General features: G+C 35.8%; 1 long non-coding RNA gene across 2 annotated transcripts in view; it reads right to left on the bottom strand.

Annotated features, from left to right (window-relative positions):
• Positions 1 to 16,594, bottom strand: part of LOC145693469 (uncharacterized) — a 45,589-nt gene that overhangs the window by 7,285 nt on the left and 21,710 nt on the right. For both annotated transcript variants that reach the window (XR_014132784.1, XR_014132785.1), the window contains exons 4-5: positions 6,373 to 7,665; positions 2,809 to 2,867 (exon numbers count right to left, since the gene is read on the bottom strand). This is a non-coding gene — a long non-coding RNA (uncharacterized LOC145693469). The remainder of the gene's footprint in view (positions 1 to 2,808; positions 2,868 to 6,372; positions 7,666 to 16,594) is intronic.

The raw sequence follows: 16,594 nt of genomic DNA, 5'->3' as shown, positions 1-16,594 counted from the left end.
GCTATCCATAGGTATTTTTTAGTATGACGTCACTGTTTCACACATTTAAGCTACATATTCAACGATGATAGGAAAGTTGAAATCTCTATAACTCAGCAACCATACACAGTAGAAAGACAATTTTTGTTTGGGTACATGTCATTTGATATTTCCACAGTTTTGGTGGCCATTGGTGATTTGGTGACGATACAGTGACGTCATAACTTTAAAAAATTAAATATGCGCTTCAATAATTCTCTATGAACAAATGACTACATATTTTGTTCATAGAGAATTATTATTAGATTGCTTCCCAAGTTTTCCATACGAAATTTATATGGATATACACCAAAGTAAAAACGGAAGAAATAAAGTCAGAATCGGTGCACCTATATGGAAGTTGTGTGAACGTAATCATATTGAAATCGGTTATTTTCGGTTTTTAACATCGCATTCTTAAGGTGTCTTATGATGTAGCTCCTACGACTCTCATCACACCTTGAGGATATTTAAATAAAGGAAATTATTAATATCAGTGCACAATCTTGATTGCCTGCGAAAACAAATTAGTGAAAATCAGTTAATTACGTTTTTCACATTGCATACATTAGGATGTTTCATAGTGTACTTCCTGAGGATTTTACATGGAACCAGCAAGAAAGTATAGAAACTGGGTGGAGCATTATACATGCATATATAATGCTATGAAACAGTCTATGAAACACCTCAAGAGATGCAGTGTGAAAACCGGAGAACTGACTTGAATATATGTATATTCAGTCATAAATTAGACATAAGTGCTCTGATTTTAATAATTCTGCTTTCGTTTGAAACCATGTACATTTTTATGTGATTTTATGTGACGATCTATCTACAGACTTTGGAGCTAAACTATGAAACAAATCAGTGGAAATTTCTTAATACCGTAATTAACTGGCTTCATTGTGTAGATGTTCACGCAGAACTTCAACATTGATGTACCGATTTTGATTATTCTCTTTTAGTTTCAAAGAGTATAACTTCTCGCAGAATTCACATAAATTTAATCAGAATCTGACCATAGTCTTTGAATATAGATAAAACTGTTCTACAGCTACCGTTAATATTGTGTGTATGTTCACGTATACTTTCGTAACGCGTAGACCGATTAAAAATATATTTGTTCATGTTAGTTTCGTAGGTCGCCCCAAATACATAACATTTTACAGGATGTTAGTATCCTACTTTTAGTTTAGGTATCCAACTACTACGGTAACGAAAATATGGTAGAACTTAAACTTTAAAGGAGAAATAACCTATCATGGTTGTTCTTTACAGAAGACTACTCTATGCAGCGTAGAGACTTTGATTGAGTGACGAATATATATTGGTTTCTAAGCTTCTAGTGATTGCACCGAGTAAATTACTGTCTGTATAGATGTACCAAAGACGAGAAGAGTTGTATCATTAACTAAGGTAAAGTTAAAATGGCAGGAAGCAAATTTGTTATATCACTAACATTTTTAAAATAGGGTGTTTAATACTGTTTGTATGGAAAATACCAAGATAAAATCAAAGTAATTGATAATACGGTTTCCTCCAATGTTCCCACGCACGCCAGTCTTTTTTTCATGATTTTTATTTATTTATTTATTTATTTATTTATTTATTTTTGTATTTTTATTTTTTTAACAAAGTCAAATACTGTTGTCAATTGATTTTAAAGTTCATATACATTGACTTGGATATCTAACCATTCCTTTTGGCACTTGCTCTCTCCCTAGATACAAATAAAACCAGAAACATATTAACAAACACACATATAATAATCTGTACAACTAAATTGTATACAGTGTGGATCGGAACATTTATTCATGGGTAAAGATACCTATGGGATGTAGAGTCTGTTGAATGTAATACTAAGTCTATACATGAGCGAACATTAAATTTTTCCAAGTATACGTTTCGGAATTTTTCCAAGTCTACGTTTCGGAACATACAATAGGCTGGTATTGCGTGCTACGCGAGTGGGTATTCTGAAATTGTTGGAAATAAACTATGTCAGTCTAAATTGCCATTTACTACTTTTTAGATCTTTCCTCAAATCAATATTAATTCTTCCTAAAATTAATCAATAAACAATTAATTTACTATTAACTAGATTCTATCAAATGCAATTACAGTTCTCTCTCTCTCTCTCTCGTACTCTCGGTTGAGTTTCCGAACCTCTTACTTTATACTAAAAGACTTTCCTTTGGAAGCTAGTTATTCTGAGAAATAATATAATGCGCAAATGATGCAGTGCTTCTTCAAGACATGTTTTGGGGGCACTGCCTTCCCCCTCCCCAGAACTCTGACAGTGCTCCACCGGAGGAGACCAAAATAACACGTTTATATAATAATAAATAGAATAGTACCGTGTGAAAGTAGTATGTGCCACTCTGAATACTAAGTGTTCACTCCCGAAACTTTTTTATGAAAGAAACACTAAAAGGGTGAACAATAAGACATTAGTAATATCATCATCAGAGAAAGGTGACTTCAATCAATCAAGACAATGAAGATACATTTGGTTTTTACAGAACATAGATAGTTCTATAACAAATCTTGACTTCATGACAGGGAAACTGAAAACGTACAAATGCCACTAAGTAGTGTGTTTTTAAATCGTATAGCATTTAAAAAGAATTCAATTGTAAGCTGTCTGGGCCGTAAATGTGTGTGTCTTGACTACTGAAGAGACAACCAACTTAAGTAAGAGTATATTCCATTGAATTAGTAAAATACAACATTCTTTCGTATTTTGCTAAAGCAAATGAACAACAGTAACACAGTTTAAAAGTCACTTACCATCATCTAACATTCCGATGGAAAACCAACCTTTTTCTCATGGTCAGAAGACAAGAGAACTGAAATATAATGAGAAAACTACTAATACAACATATGCTTATCACCGTACTTATAGGTGGAAATACATTGTTAGCAAACATACACTTTGGAGTGAGAGCTCTAGCATTAAGATACCCTGGGGACATAAGCTTTGAAAGCTTCAGCGTCAAGAAAATAGACAATGTTTCAAAATATTTACTTACGTCTTTATCATTACCCACACAATAACATTTTGTTAGTACTGTATAACCAAGAGTGGTCATAGAAACTTCCAACATCGTTATGAGATTTATTGGGTATCCTTGAAGACATTGTGTGCTATTCAAGCTTGACTTCAGTTCAGTTGATTTTAAATGTAAAACACAATGATATGAATTCGTGAATAACTTTTAATTTTGATGTTCTAATCACGGTATCCTAGAATGACGGGAAAACTGCGACAGAATGTTTAATCAACATTGGTGTCGTGGATATCATTTTCTAAAATATGTATATCCCTATGCTCTCACTCTGCGAATATTTATCCTCTGAGATTGAACACCGTGTATCTTCAATCTTGGCGAATTTGGGCTTTTAATACCATTAGAATCAGTATAGGATGGCGCACAACTTGGTTAAGTAGTACACCTATATCACGACAAATGGCTCTATTATTTCCTCAAAGTAATGCTATGTGTAATGAGCATGAAGCTAGTTTTTAAAGTTTCTTGTCTCTCCTGTAAAATTGGTGAAATGTTACTTACGCGGTATTGAATCTCAGACGACGATATATTCACCACCAACAACAAAGTATATAAGAAAGACTAGCTTAATGACAGGGCGCTCTCTTGTAATGCGAAAGGTTTCTGATTATATCCAAGAATCATTCAAGTTTCTAACATAGCTATAAGAATAAAATTAACTTGCGCTCCTTTGGTTTAAAAAGAGCAAAGAGACTGAGTTATACTAAGAGCAACTAGCAACAATCAAACTATGGAGGTTACAGAATTGAAATGTTCCGCCTCTGAGGTTTAGCATCCCCTTTCAGTATCAAGGTCACAGGTAACATGGGTCTACAGTTTAAGATAAAAATATGAACTACTACAATGCATTCAAATTTCAACGCCCTCCCACCGGGAACCGAACTCGGACCCCGTATACCAAAATCTAGCAATTAGACTAGAGAGGAGAGCCAGAATTGAAATGTTTTCTAATAGCAATTATATAACATGTTCCGCGTTTTTTCAATTTCTATAACTAACATTTTGCTTGTTTTCTAGCAAATTTCGTTTCCGGGAAATTAGGACTTTATACTGTGATAATTCTAACTATTCACCAACACATTATACATGTAGCGGAATATATAATACTTATGTTTGCCTATACTACACTTGCATTTATTACACCATTGTAAATATTAATAAATAAAATGTAAAATTATAGAATAAAGAAATCGTTCATTAAAAGGGCCAGAAGTTCTGGTGTATATACAGTGAGTCCGGATGAAAATATACCAATAAAAATTTTGAAAAAGTCGAAAATCAATAGTGATAGAATCGTTCGGTTTTGTTTTTCCGAAAGATGGAAGACTGGAATTTTTATATCCAGCGTAAACGAATCACTCCACTCACCTCAGCACACCTCCACATGTGCCCCTTTTTTGTTCAGAAAACATCAAGGTGGTTCTCAACCTCCCTCCAAGTGTTCCGTAACATTTGATATGTCACGGATCCAAAAGTATCGATATTTCTTTGTCTTAGATCATCCAAATCTTGAACTTGGGTCTGGTACACAAATATCTTCACGTGCCCCTAAAGTAAACAGTCCAAGGATCAAGTCGTGATCTCGGAGCTATTGAGTGGGAACTCCCCTTCCAATCCAAATATTCTGAAAAGTGGTTATCGAGGAATTTTCTCACGCAACGGGCATAATGGGGAGGAGCTCTCTCGTTGGAACAAATATACCTGTGGTATGTGAGGTACAGCATAATTTTCCAACATTACCAGGTACGTTGAGCCTGTAATTGCAACCTCCTCAAAGAAAAATGAGCCTATAACAGAATTTTCAGTCAACGCACACCACACATTTAATTTTGGGCTGTTGCATTCCTGTTCCACAAGTTAATGTGGATTTTCCTCACTCCATATCCTGAAGTTATGCCTATACACCTAGCTGATGTATGAAGGTGGCTTCGTCAGAAAAAGCTGCCCTTTTAAGGAAATCATTATCTTAATCAATATGCGAAAGCATTTCAAAAGTGAATTCACATCTGCATGCTTGTATTTAAATAGAAGTTTTTGAACAAGCTGTAGCTTTAGGCTCTGATCTGGGATTCACTGAAAGGTTTCAATGGACCGTGTTCACCTCTTCATTCAATTGTTTGTTTTCCACTGCCTTCCTTCCTCAATCCAGAGCCAGCTTCCAGCAATTGTTTGTGGCATTCAACAATGTAATGGTGGTGTGGTGGTTTCTGTTCTGTATTGTTGTCTAAATCTTCCCTGTACGGTTATAGAGGAATTGTGCTAACCAAAAACAGCACTGTACTTTGTGACGAAGAGCAAAGAAAGCTTTTTTTGCACACGAGTAATGCGAAAGAGCGAAGTTCTGTTGCGTTCTATTCTCTGCTAGGCATAAAATTCCATTCTTTCTTCTTTACAAAAAATAAAACCGGACAATTCCTATCACTATTGGTTTTCGAGTTATTCAAATTTCTTATTGGCATATTTTCATCGGAACACACTGTTCATATATCAAAAGTGCATAATTTCACAGCTAAGGCTGTCCAAAAGCTACATTGCAACATTCGTTATTTGCGACATGAGAAATCCCAGAAAGTGGCAATCCATATCGGCGTAAAGGAAATCACATATATGTATCCAAAATTGCATTCTTAATCAATTTGCAATGTGTGGGCAAGGGATTGCCTACAGGACATAATCCCCAGGTATGCTTCCAACAGAATTCTCAGATATAGTCTAAATCTCACATCTTTGTCGGGAGAACAATTTTCTATTCTGTGGATTTCGAGTTGTGACCTGTAATAGCTACACTATAAGACAAGTTCTCTTCGAAGTTGACAGAGCTGTTCCTGTGTTGGTTTGTTGTTTACCTCTCGAACCATAACGTGGTTGCAGAGACTCTTTACAGATGCAAAACCTTGCACTACACTCTCATAGTGATTGCCTATCTAGGTACCGGCTTTTTACAATCACTGGGCTAGCAGGGATGGAAGTTAAATTCGCCTCTGTTAGCCTCTTGCCACTAAATCAACGGAGAAGGCTGTCCAAGTGGTTCGTAACCAAAAGAACTAACAATTCATTGATCCGGTTATAATACATTGTATGTATGGTTTCTATAAACATTCTACATGTACAGTTTTACAACCATTAAAGACTAAACGTACATACACCAGACATATACCTGTGCCAATTACGTAGGAAACAAGGTTGACTGTTTTATTATAGAACATACAATGGACATAGCTATGTTAGTTATCAACTAATGATACAATAGCTACTTTTTAATGCATTTCAAATATTATCTTACCTTCATTGCTGAAGATTCTTGGACCAACCCCGTAAACCTAGTTACGTAGGCGGCACTCGGCAAGAAGCTCTCCCCCCGCGAGCTTCGTATAGGCACGAGTGCCTGAGAAAAAGGACATAGTCCTGCAACAGTACGGGAGTAAGATTCGGTGATCTGCATGTGAAGGTAGACAGGATGCCGCAGGAATTATGGCACCAGATATAAATGCCATTCAATACCTACTACACCATGTTTATTTTTCATCCCATTGATTTAAGTGGGAAATTATCTTTCTGTTTGCTTTGAAATGAAAGGGAGCTTTATTGGTATGATTTTCCTGATTTCTTCAAATGTATTTAAATATCCTTTGGTTTTTTTCAAAATTAATTTTCGTTATATATAAATGTTAATATTTCTGATTATTAATTTTATATAAAACAAAATTTAATTTTCACAAAGTCAAGGATTCTTAAATATATATGAAGAATAATCATCAAACCATTTAAAAATTCCAGTTCATTTCAAAGAAAACAGGAAAATATTTTCCCATATACATCAATGAGCTAGAAAAATAAACATGGTTTTAACACCATTACCACAATTATATTTTACATCTTGTAACACATACATGTATGTGTATGAATGAGTTTATATTCATTATAATTGTATTATAAATTAAAAAAGTGAATCCATTTTTAAAAAGATCCTTTCCAAAACTCCTCAACAAGTTTCCGATTATTACAGCTCAAATTGACAGTCGACAATGGTTAGAAGTTTAAATAAATTCTTCAAAATTTAACGAAAGACGTTTAATTCAGCGTCTTCAGTTGGTTTGAGTGAAATCAAATTTATTGCCTTTCGTTTTAAATTTAAATTAAAATATACTGGTGCCATAATGTTAATAACAATAATAATAATAATTACCTAGTTGTGGTTGATAATAAGTAATTACTAATATTCGGGGATGCGACAAGGGGGTTCAACTGTCTTCCGACAACAAGTTTCCACAAACCATTACTCCCGTACTGGCGGGACTATTCTCATAATACTTCTGTCGTCGGTTTATCTGTGGGGGGATTTCAAATTAAGCTTTTGTTGGACGTTTCTTCTTTGTTTGTTTCACGGGAAGGGAAAGATGAGAGTTTATGATAGACATCACTTATTGTAGATCCTCATATGCCAATTACTGGGCCGAATTTTGAGTAGATTTAGAATTTGTAGCCGAAATGTTCTCAGGTAAAAATTCATGATTCGCTGAAGGCCGAATAGATTCTGTTGTGTCCATGAAAGATTGAAAAAAGACATTGCTGGCTCCTGGAAAGCAATAATTCTATATTTAGATTGTTTACAAAATAACTGTAAATAGGTAAAATGAAACAGATTGGAGGCATGTGATACATATTGTTATACCAAAGCAAAATTACATAATTCATGAAATAACGAATGAATGAACTTTAGCATGAAGATATACTTAGGCAGAATTCTTCATCATTAGCTTGGACATTAAACGCTACGAAACTTTACAAATTACTAACGTCACTGACTGTCATTGCAAGATCTCGTCTTACATTTACAAATATAGTGCACTACCTATGTAAAAACTATAGAGGGTGTTTCAAAACAACCCCGACAACATATGGAAGGTGATTCCTGACATCAAGATAGGACGAAAAGTATAGATAAACCTGGGTGCACAAATGCCTCCTTTTGGAATTATAGGCTGCCCAAAACATGAAAAATGAACTTTAAAGGTCCATAGCTCTAAACCTATGAGATCTACCGTAGTCGAGTCAAGACTTCACTTAGGAACTATTATGTAGGCTATCCAAAAATACATGTTTCAGAATCCTGCGGTACTTCCGCAACAATTTGTCTAGAGGTAGCTGGTGAGTAGTTCAAATTATATGCCCGTAGTCTAATTGTCTATAAAAATTTTTGCTTGAGTGCCACAGGATTCTGAAAAACATGGATTTTTAGATAGGGCACGCCGTAGTTTCTAAGTAAAGTTTTGACCCGACTGCAGTAGGTCCCACAGTTTAGGAGCTATCGACCTTTAAAGTTATTATTATTATTATTATTATTATTATTATTATTATTATTATTATTATTATTATTTTGTTTTCGGTAGCCTGTAACTCTGAAAGGAAGCACTGGTGCACCCAGGTTGGTCTAGATTTTTTGTCTTATCTTGGTGTCAGGAATCACCTCCGAAACGTTGTCGGTGTTGTTTTGAAACACCTTATCGGGTGATTCAATAAGAACGTACCAGGCCTATATCGCAGCTAATACTGCACGTACAGCCTTCAAACAAAAAATTGTATTACCAAATCGTAAGTGTAGAATGCAATAAAGATAGTAGCGAGACCAGTGGCGTATCGTGAATATCTCCAATGGGGGGACAACTTCAAAATTTGCAATGGAAAGTGGTATAACTCTTGGTAACACAAGTGGTGGTGGAAAGTGGCTCGAAAGGACATTAAATGTCATGCAACTTTCAGCGGACAAACTTTGTCATATCCTTTCCCATTTAGCCGCTAGAGGCGTTGTTGCAGACTTGCATCTGAGTACGTGTAGCAGGCTTTTATCTCAGCTAATAATGCACATAGAGCCGTCAAACAAACAATTGAACTACCAAATTGTATGTGTATAATGCAATAAAAATAGTAACGACACAGTGGCGTATCGTGAATATCTCCAACGGGGGTCATCTGCCAAATTTGACATGGAAACAGGGGTTTGTTGTACCTCCATTGAAACAAGCGCACAATGGGAGAAACGTCGAGAGGAAACACCCTCGCACCATCTGACTTTCACCTAGTAATACGACCGTGTTGCTGCCAACGAGGAAGAAATATGCCGAGGGGTTTCCTTCATTACATTTCGTGTAGGGATAAAGACATCTTTCAAAATCGATTTTCGGGGCGTAGGATTACTTTAAGGAATGAGGGAAAATTTAGACCAACACGAGGGAACTTCTAATTAACTTGGCTAGAATCACTGTCGTAAGTTAAAAAGAAACCTTTCCCACGTTACCGATATCTCAATAAGCCCTTCTCATTGTCAGTAAAAACAATGGTTTGCTGATAGTTCTCCTTCCTAATCTTTTGAGGACTGTTAGAAAAACACAGCGGTTCATCATTCAGGAAAAGAGTACCTGTGATTGAAAATGTGAATAAAGAATGAAACATTAAAATATTGCAAACAAGTTAACTCAGGGTATTTCGTAGTACATTTAAAAAAAGGACATTTCACGATTTTCTAGGCGTCTTCGCAACATCCAGGACAGCTCTTTGAAAAACAGTACTGTACTGTAAAATTCAGTACGTCTGGTCACTCTAGGCTAATGAACATTACATTAACCTTACTATTCATCATTTTCAACAGCAACGAATGAATGTTTCGACCATCTAACCGATCCCTATAGCAAGGACCAGCTCGGGAGAGTAATGCTGCCAAAAGTAGGAACGAAATACACGGTTCTGATTGGTTGGCGTTATCTGTTTGTTGCTACGTGGCATTCATATAGCAGAAATCAGTCTTACTGATACCAACCCTCGTAGCCGAGCGCGCTAGCGCTACGGTCTACTAGAGAAAATCGCTTTTGGTGTGGGCTCAAATGCATACGTTCGTGAGACTTCGTGCTAGTAACACCGTCTCTCGCTCGCTGACCGTCAGTGTTGTAACAAGCGACGAGTTACGAAATTAGTTTTGTATTGTGCGATTATCTTAGTGTGATATTGCAGTTCTAATTAGTATTTACTAGATCTACATATCTTGTTTCTTTGAGTGATATTTGTGGTTGTTGTGCGACGAAAATTCAGCATGAGTTGCTTGCGTGAGAATATCTTACGTATCAATTTTAGTCAAGTAAGGCAAAAGCCTACTTCGATTTTTGTTCATGAATAGATACAAAACGCGTTCAAATTAACAATTGATCAAATCCATAGTATGGAACTGGATTCTATAAGAAAACAACTGTATATTAAGTTAGTCAAGAAGGTGATGTGTGAACGAATTCTCCCTGCAACTAATGGGGAAGTCAAATACACCGATAGTGAGAAGAAACATTTACTTCCTATTGATCTCGCTGACAACAGCCTTACCGTCGTTAAAGTGTCTTTGTGCACCATGAAACTTAGTAATCAACAGTTAACACGAGTTTTTTTCTCATTATGGTGAAATACAGTCAATCCTAGACGAGCAGTATTTTGCGGATCATTATATGTCACCCGTACTGGACGTAAATTAATTAAAATGAAGGTTAAACAAAATATTTCTTAATTTGCGGTTTGCGTCTGTTTTGTAGTTACTCAGGTCAAATCCAAACTTCTGCGTTGTGCAACTCACAAGACCATTTTGTTCAAGAATGTCCCCGAAAGAAAGGTCCGCCCTTCAAAATTCACCCGCCAGTTCGAAGTTCTCAACCCCCACCGCTTCGTATCCCTTATAATCTCGCACATGAAAAGGTGCCTTTGCATACTGATAACTACACGGAATTTCCTCTGATCACTTCTGCTCAAACTGGTATTTCTTCAAGTCATGACGTTCCAGCTTCTGAAACATACCAAGATCTCGTCATTTGTCCCGACCCACTAATGGAAGGAGTTCGTTCTACGGACCCGAAAGTTTTTGCCATTCTGGAAACTATTGAAGTATCCCAGTCTACTCCTGATTACAAGGCCCAGGGAATTCTCCAGGAAGAACAACTAGCTCAGGTAGGTGACAAACAGTCAGTTAAGGATTTAAAAGTTGATCCTAGTGCTACCATGGACCACGATAATCTGTCGTGCACTTGGCAGTGACTCAAACATTACCCTTGACAGGAATGTGCAACCCCTTACCACTGATTCCGCCAATGAATCTGATCTCAGTGCTAACGTCTACGAAAAACGTAAACTTTCCAAATTAAAGGCAACTGTTACTGGAGTTTCAAAAACTTTTAAAGGAGGCCGTACTTAAGATGTTACCCAAGTTTCAGGTGCACGAACCCGGGCCATTTTCAAAAAGTTAAAAGCTGGTACCCCCGTTGGAGTCGACTTATAAGTATATTCCTTGTATTGTGGTCTCATTTTCAGCCATTAATGCAGTGTTTATCATTTCGTTTCATTTTCTTTTTGTTTATGAATAGTTTTAGTTTTGGCACCAAGAACCTAAATGGATTTACTTCTCTTACAAGAAGCGTTAAGAGATTTTATTTACAAAGCAGACATTGATGTGTTGTTCGCTCAAGAAGTGGTCCCTCCAGAATATGGTTCTCTTTCCAACCATACATGCTATTCTCGTTTTACAGAGGATGGGCTAGATAAGCTATTATCTATCGTAGCGATCTCACGTTTAAGACAGTTAATGATCACCAAGATGAACGAATCTCAATTGGGATGCTTTAACACATCAAATTATGTAATGTTTATGTCCCGTCTGATACTCATGAAAAGAGAGAGAGGCTAGATTTCTTCAACACTAACCTTGCACGGATTCCATTTAATGGTACTAACCCTTGTATATTAGGTAGAGATTTTAATTCAGTTTTACAACCTATTGGCCAGACTAGGAAATTTAACTTTTCTCCTGAACTCCAGCGAATACTAGGAACTTATAATTTAGTTGATGTGTGGCGTCATTTTCGACCCTCTGAATCCGGTCACTCATTTCATGCTTCAAAATCATCTAGTCGTTTGGACCATTTTTAAATAAGCCGCTCGTTTTTTGCACAAGTACGCGATGTCAAGCTCGAACCTGATTGTTTCAGCGACCACTATGCTCTTATTATGAAAATAACCCTACCAATATCCAAATTTTTGAGAAGGAGTCCCTTTGGTATTTTAACATCTCTATAGTTGTGGGCCCTGAGTATCAGCATTTGATTCGAGAGGAATGGCGGATCTTGTTTCCGTTAATATCATGTTATCAGGGTAAACTTATGTACTTTTGGGACAAGCGAGTTAAACGGAGATTTCGATCCATAAGTAAACAATATTGTATTAAACGGAACAAGGAATATCATACTCAATACAACTATTATTCGAGCCTTCTCACATAATACATGCAAGAACAATTGCGAGTCCGTTCGGTCAGGCCTCAAATTCAAGAAATCAAAGCACATTTATTGTCATTGCATAAACAACGAATACGCTTTTTTTGTTAAAAGCAATCTTGTCCCGGTCGATGACACGAAACAAGGTAATGTCGTACATATTCAAAAAAGAATGACCCAGAGGCAAAAAGAAGTTAATTTCTTCTATTAAGGACAAGGATGTCCAAATTTATGAAGATTTGCAGGTACTTCCCTAATTTGTACAGTATTATAATCAATTGTATGCAAAACCTACGGTTAATAATGTAGATGAATCTTTTTTTGGATTTTATTCCTCTAAACTTAGATGTAAATGCTCAGGAGTATCTCAACAGTCTATACACTCGATAAAGTCAAGCGATCAATTCAATTAGGGAAACATGGCAAATCTACTGGTGTTGACTCCTTACCATTAGAATTTTATATTAGTTTCATTGGTATTCTTGCCCCGTTTCTTACGGATCTCCTCAATGAATATCGAGATACCTGTACCTTAGGAGAATCTCTCTCTATGGGTATTACTGTATTAATCCCTAAACTTCCTAACTCTATGTTCATCGACAATTATCGTCTTATCAGTCATTTATGTGCGAATTTCTAGATTTTAGCACGATGTCTAGCGCTTCGTATGAGACACTATGTGGGAGAGTTATTAAGTTCCTGTCAATATGGGCATGGGCAACATACCTTGATGCATGAAACCTTAGCTAACATTAGAGATTTTATAGCCTATCCTGAAACTGCTTCTCCTACGCCTGTCGCTATTTTATCTACTGATTTCTCGAAAGCTTTCCATAGAGTGCCACACGATTATTTTTAGTTCTAAAAAAATTGGCTTTAATCGCGTCTTTCTGTCCATGCTTCAAAGAGTATATCACAAACGGCACAAACCACACTTACTGACGTACACATTTATCAAGCTTCCATTTCTGTCGCGAGTTATCTTCACGACGTTCATTTCTATGTCAACAGCACTTCCACCATAGATATTCAGAGCCTTTTACACAGATATCAACAAATTTCTGGAGCTATTTTAAATAAAGAAAAAAGTTGCTATGTATACATCCCGAATATCGGACTACATACAGTACCCCTACTACATGATTGCTGATTCAGTTAAAATCTTACGTATTGAATGGTTCAATAAAACTAAGCAAATAATGAACTTGAATTCTGACATAATTTCAAACAAAATACGTGGTCTTCTAATACAGCATAAGCCTCATAATATGAACATGTTCAATAGAAATTTATTTCTCAAACAAAAAGCAATGAGTCACTTGTGGTATTTCTGTCAAGTGCTTCCTCTTTCCACAAAAATATATAAATTCCTCAGTAGTCATGCATTGTTCTTTCTGTGGCATCACAAGCTATTACTAATTGCACGTGATCAAATGCTGCTATTACCAGCTCAGGGTAATGTATCTTATACCAACATTGCCCTACAGGCAAAATAACTACTGATGAAAAGAAGCATTGAATTGTTTACGAACAATAAGATCAATGTGTCGTCCTCTGTTCTCTCTGCCTGTTTAGGTTGAACTGACCTTGAAGCTAAATGATGCCTATATAGGAACAATAACATCAAATCCGTTTAATTTCAAACATTTTGACATCAATTTTTTCTCATTATACATTGATAAAAAAAACCCGTACCTTCAAAACCTTTACAACCAAATTTTGAAAACAACCTATATGTTTCTTAATATCACACCTTATTCTGTGGATCAGGTATTTACTTTTCCAACCATGGCAACAACCTTCCTCGCCTTGACTTTCCTCAAGGATACACTATCTTTGTTTTCGACATTACGCAAGATGGAAAAGCCAGCGCTGTGCAGCATTGGAACCTCATTAGACATAGCTGTGTTCGTCTGGAAGTTCGTTTTAAGAACCCACTACCAGCATCTGTCTCATGCATCACATATGGCGAATTTCAGTCCCATATATTATTTATATTATTATTATATTATTATATATATTAATATTGTTTAGTTACCACATCATATATGTACACGTATGCATCTTTATATATGATGTCATCTACACTAGAGTTATTACACTCACTTCAAACAAATTCTTTATTTCAAAATCATTACGTTGGCATATTTGACTGCAATCAATTACCATTACATGTTCCGATACCTGTAGCTATCATCATAAATACAGATTCACCACGAAAATCGGTAATACTGGGTATCCTTTATATTAATACCGATGGACGTGCAGAATACTTCGATGCATTCGGATTTTCGCCATATGTAATGCAACATATTCAATTTCTACGTAGAAATTCTCTTTATTATAAATCCAATAATAAACAAATTCAAAGTGTGAAATCGTCTCTATGTGGACACTGTTCATACTTCTATCTGTTTTAAGGCTAAACGAAAGTCCTTAAATGATTTTCATCATACATTCTCATCAACACCGGAAAAAATTATCTCCGATTGTTTTATTACTGCAGGTAATCATTTCTCCTTTCTTAAAACTTGTATGTATACATATCATTTCTTCTTCATTATTATTAAGTAGTGCATTTATGTCTGTATTTTTTCTTCCTCATTTGCTTTGTATACTTATTATTATAATTTCATTTCTTCATTATTATAGATAAAATAATTTTTAATTTTTTTTCATTTCTTTCATTTCAAATAATAAAAGAACATTGTGTGTATGGTCAGCATCATTCTACAATATCACTTCTAGCTACGTTTCATCATCATCAATATGAAAATTAGTGTGGACAGTTATCGTCATTAATATGAGAATTTCAGTGGCAGTTTCAAATGGATAATGAAGGAATATTATAGCGTATTCCAATTTTAAACTTTCACCATCAATGTTCACATCACTGAACTTATTATTATCAAGAGACACACTTGGAAAACTGATGTTCATTCCATTAATAATACTCTGTTCATCCACACATGTAAGACACTGCGATTGTACATGATTACGAATAGTATCTGTACACAAGTCAAAATATTCACGTAGCACAACACTGCAAGCTTTACTGTTTTTCACAGCATGTTCAGAACACGGTAAAAGGTCCAAGAAATAAAGCCAATCACTTGAATTCAAGTACACTGTTTCGAGGAGCATGAAGTGTTTTCGAGGAGCATGAAGTGTTTTCTTCTCTAACATCACTAATTTTTCACCCAATAATTTTCACACCACCAGTTCGTTATTTCGTCCAAGAGATTTTATAAATATAATTTCCACTTGAGAGTTCAAATAGTCCGAAACAAACGGGGTCAAATATACAACTTTCTCCCACTGTGTCACATTTAACTTCACTCCAAACACAAGTCCTTTACGAATAAGAATCACTGGCTCGAATGTGTCACTATCCAGTCCAATACAAATTAATTTGGTTTTCATTGAAGACCATATTCAACATTTAATAAGTACTCTTTCTTACGATTTATAATTGATGCACAAACAATCATAGACATGCTAATCCAGTAGCTGATCAACACAAAATAACGTCACTATGCATACAGATGTCTGTGCACGCATGACGGGAGGAAGAAGAGGAGAGTGCGAAAGAAGAAAAGGAAAAATCATGTTTCATCTTTTTTATACATGTCCCATACACTTACGATGAAGATGCCAATTCAGTAAATTCAAGATCATACACGGTACGTCCAGATAAATTAATCTTGATTCCTTTATATGTAAACATACATTTCCACTTTGCAAATACGATAATAATGCACCATTATCTGCTTCAAATTTTTGAGTACAACGCCCTGGTAAAATAACTTTTTCGCCTCCTTCAGATATCACACACGCTTTCCTGCCATATATCGTTGTAATTATCTCACAGTTTAAAATACGAAATGGTATGCCAATTTCTAAATCGCGCATCTTTGTAAAGGGTTTCAGTGCTGGCGTATTAACTTTATCTAACAGATTCATTGACGATGACATCTTTAATTTGACGTTTCTTCCTTCACAACAGCAGCTAACGCAATGATTTACACAAACACATACGTGTACACTCTACATTCCGCCTACGACATCATCCTTTCATTCGCTGCTTTTCTTCACGTGATCCTACTACTTTAGATATACATCACACACACATACATCACATGAACCAATATCTTCGACAAATAAAACTTAACTTTGACCAAAAATGTCGTAGCAATAAACAGAGGACTT

Source organism: Thermobia domestica, chromosome 8 (assembly GCF_964235325.1).
Source record: "Thermobia domestica chromosome 8, izTheDome1.hap1.1, whole genome shotgun sequence".
Classification (NCBI taxonomy): domain Eukaryota; kingdom Metazoa; phylum Arthropoda; class Insecta; order Zygentoma; family Lepismatidae; genus Thermobia; species Thermobia domestica.
The sequence above is the reverse complement of the archived record's forward strand: the minus strand, read 5'-3'. Positions and strand labels throughout refer to the sequence as shown.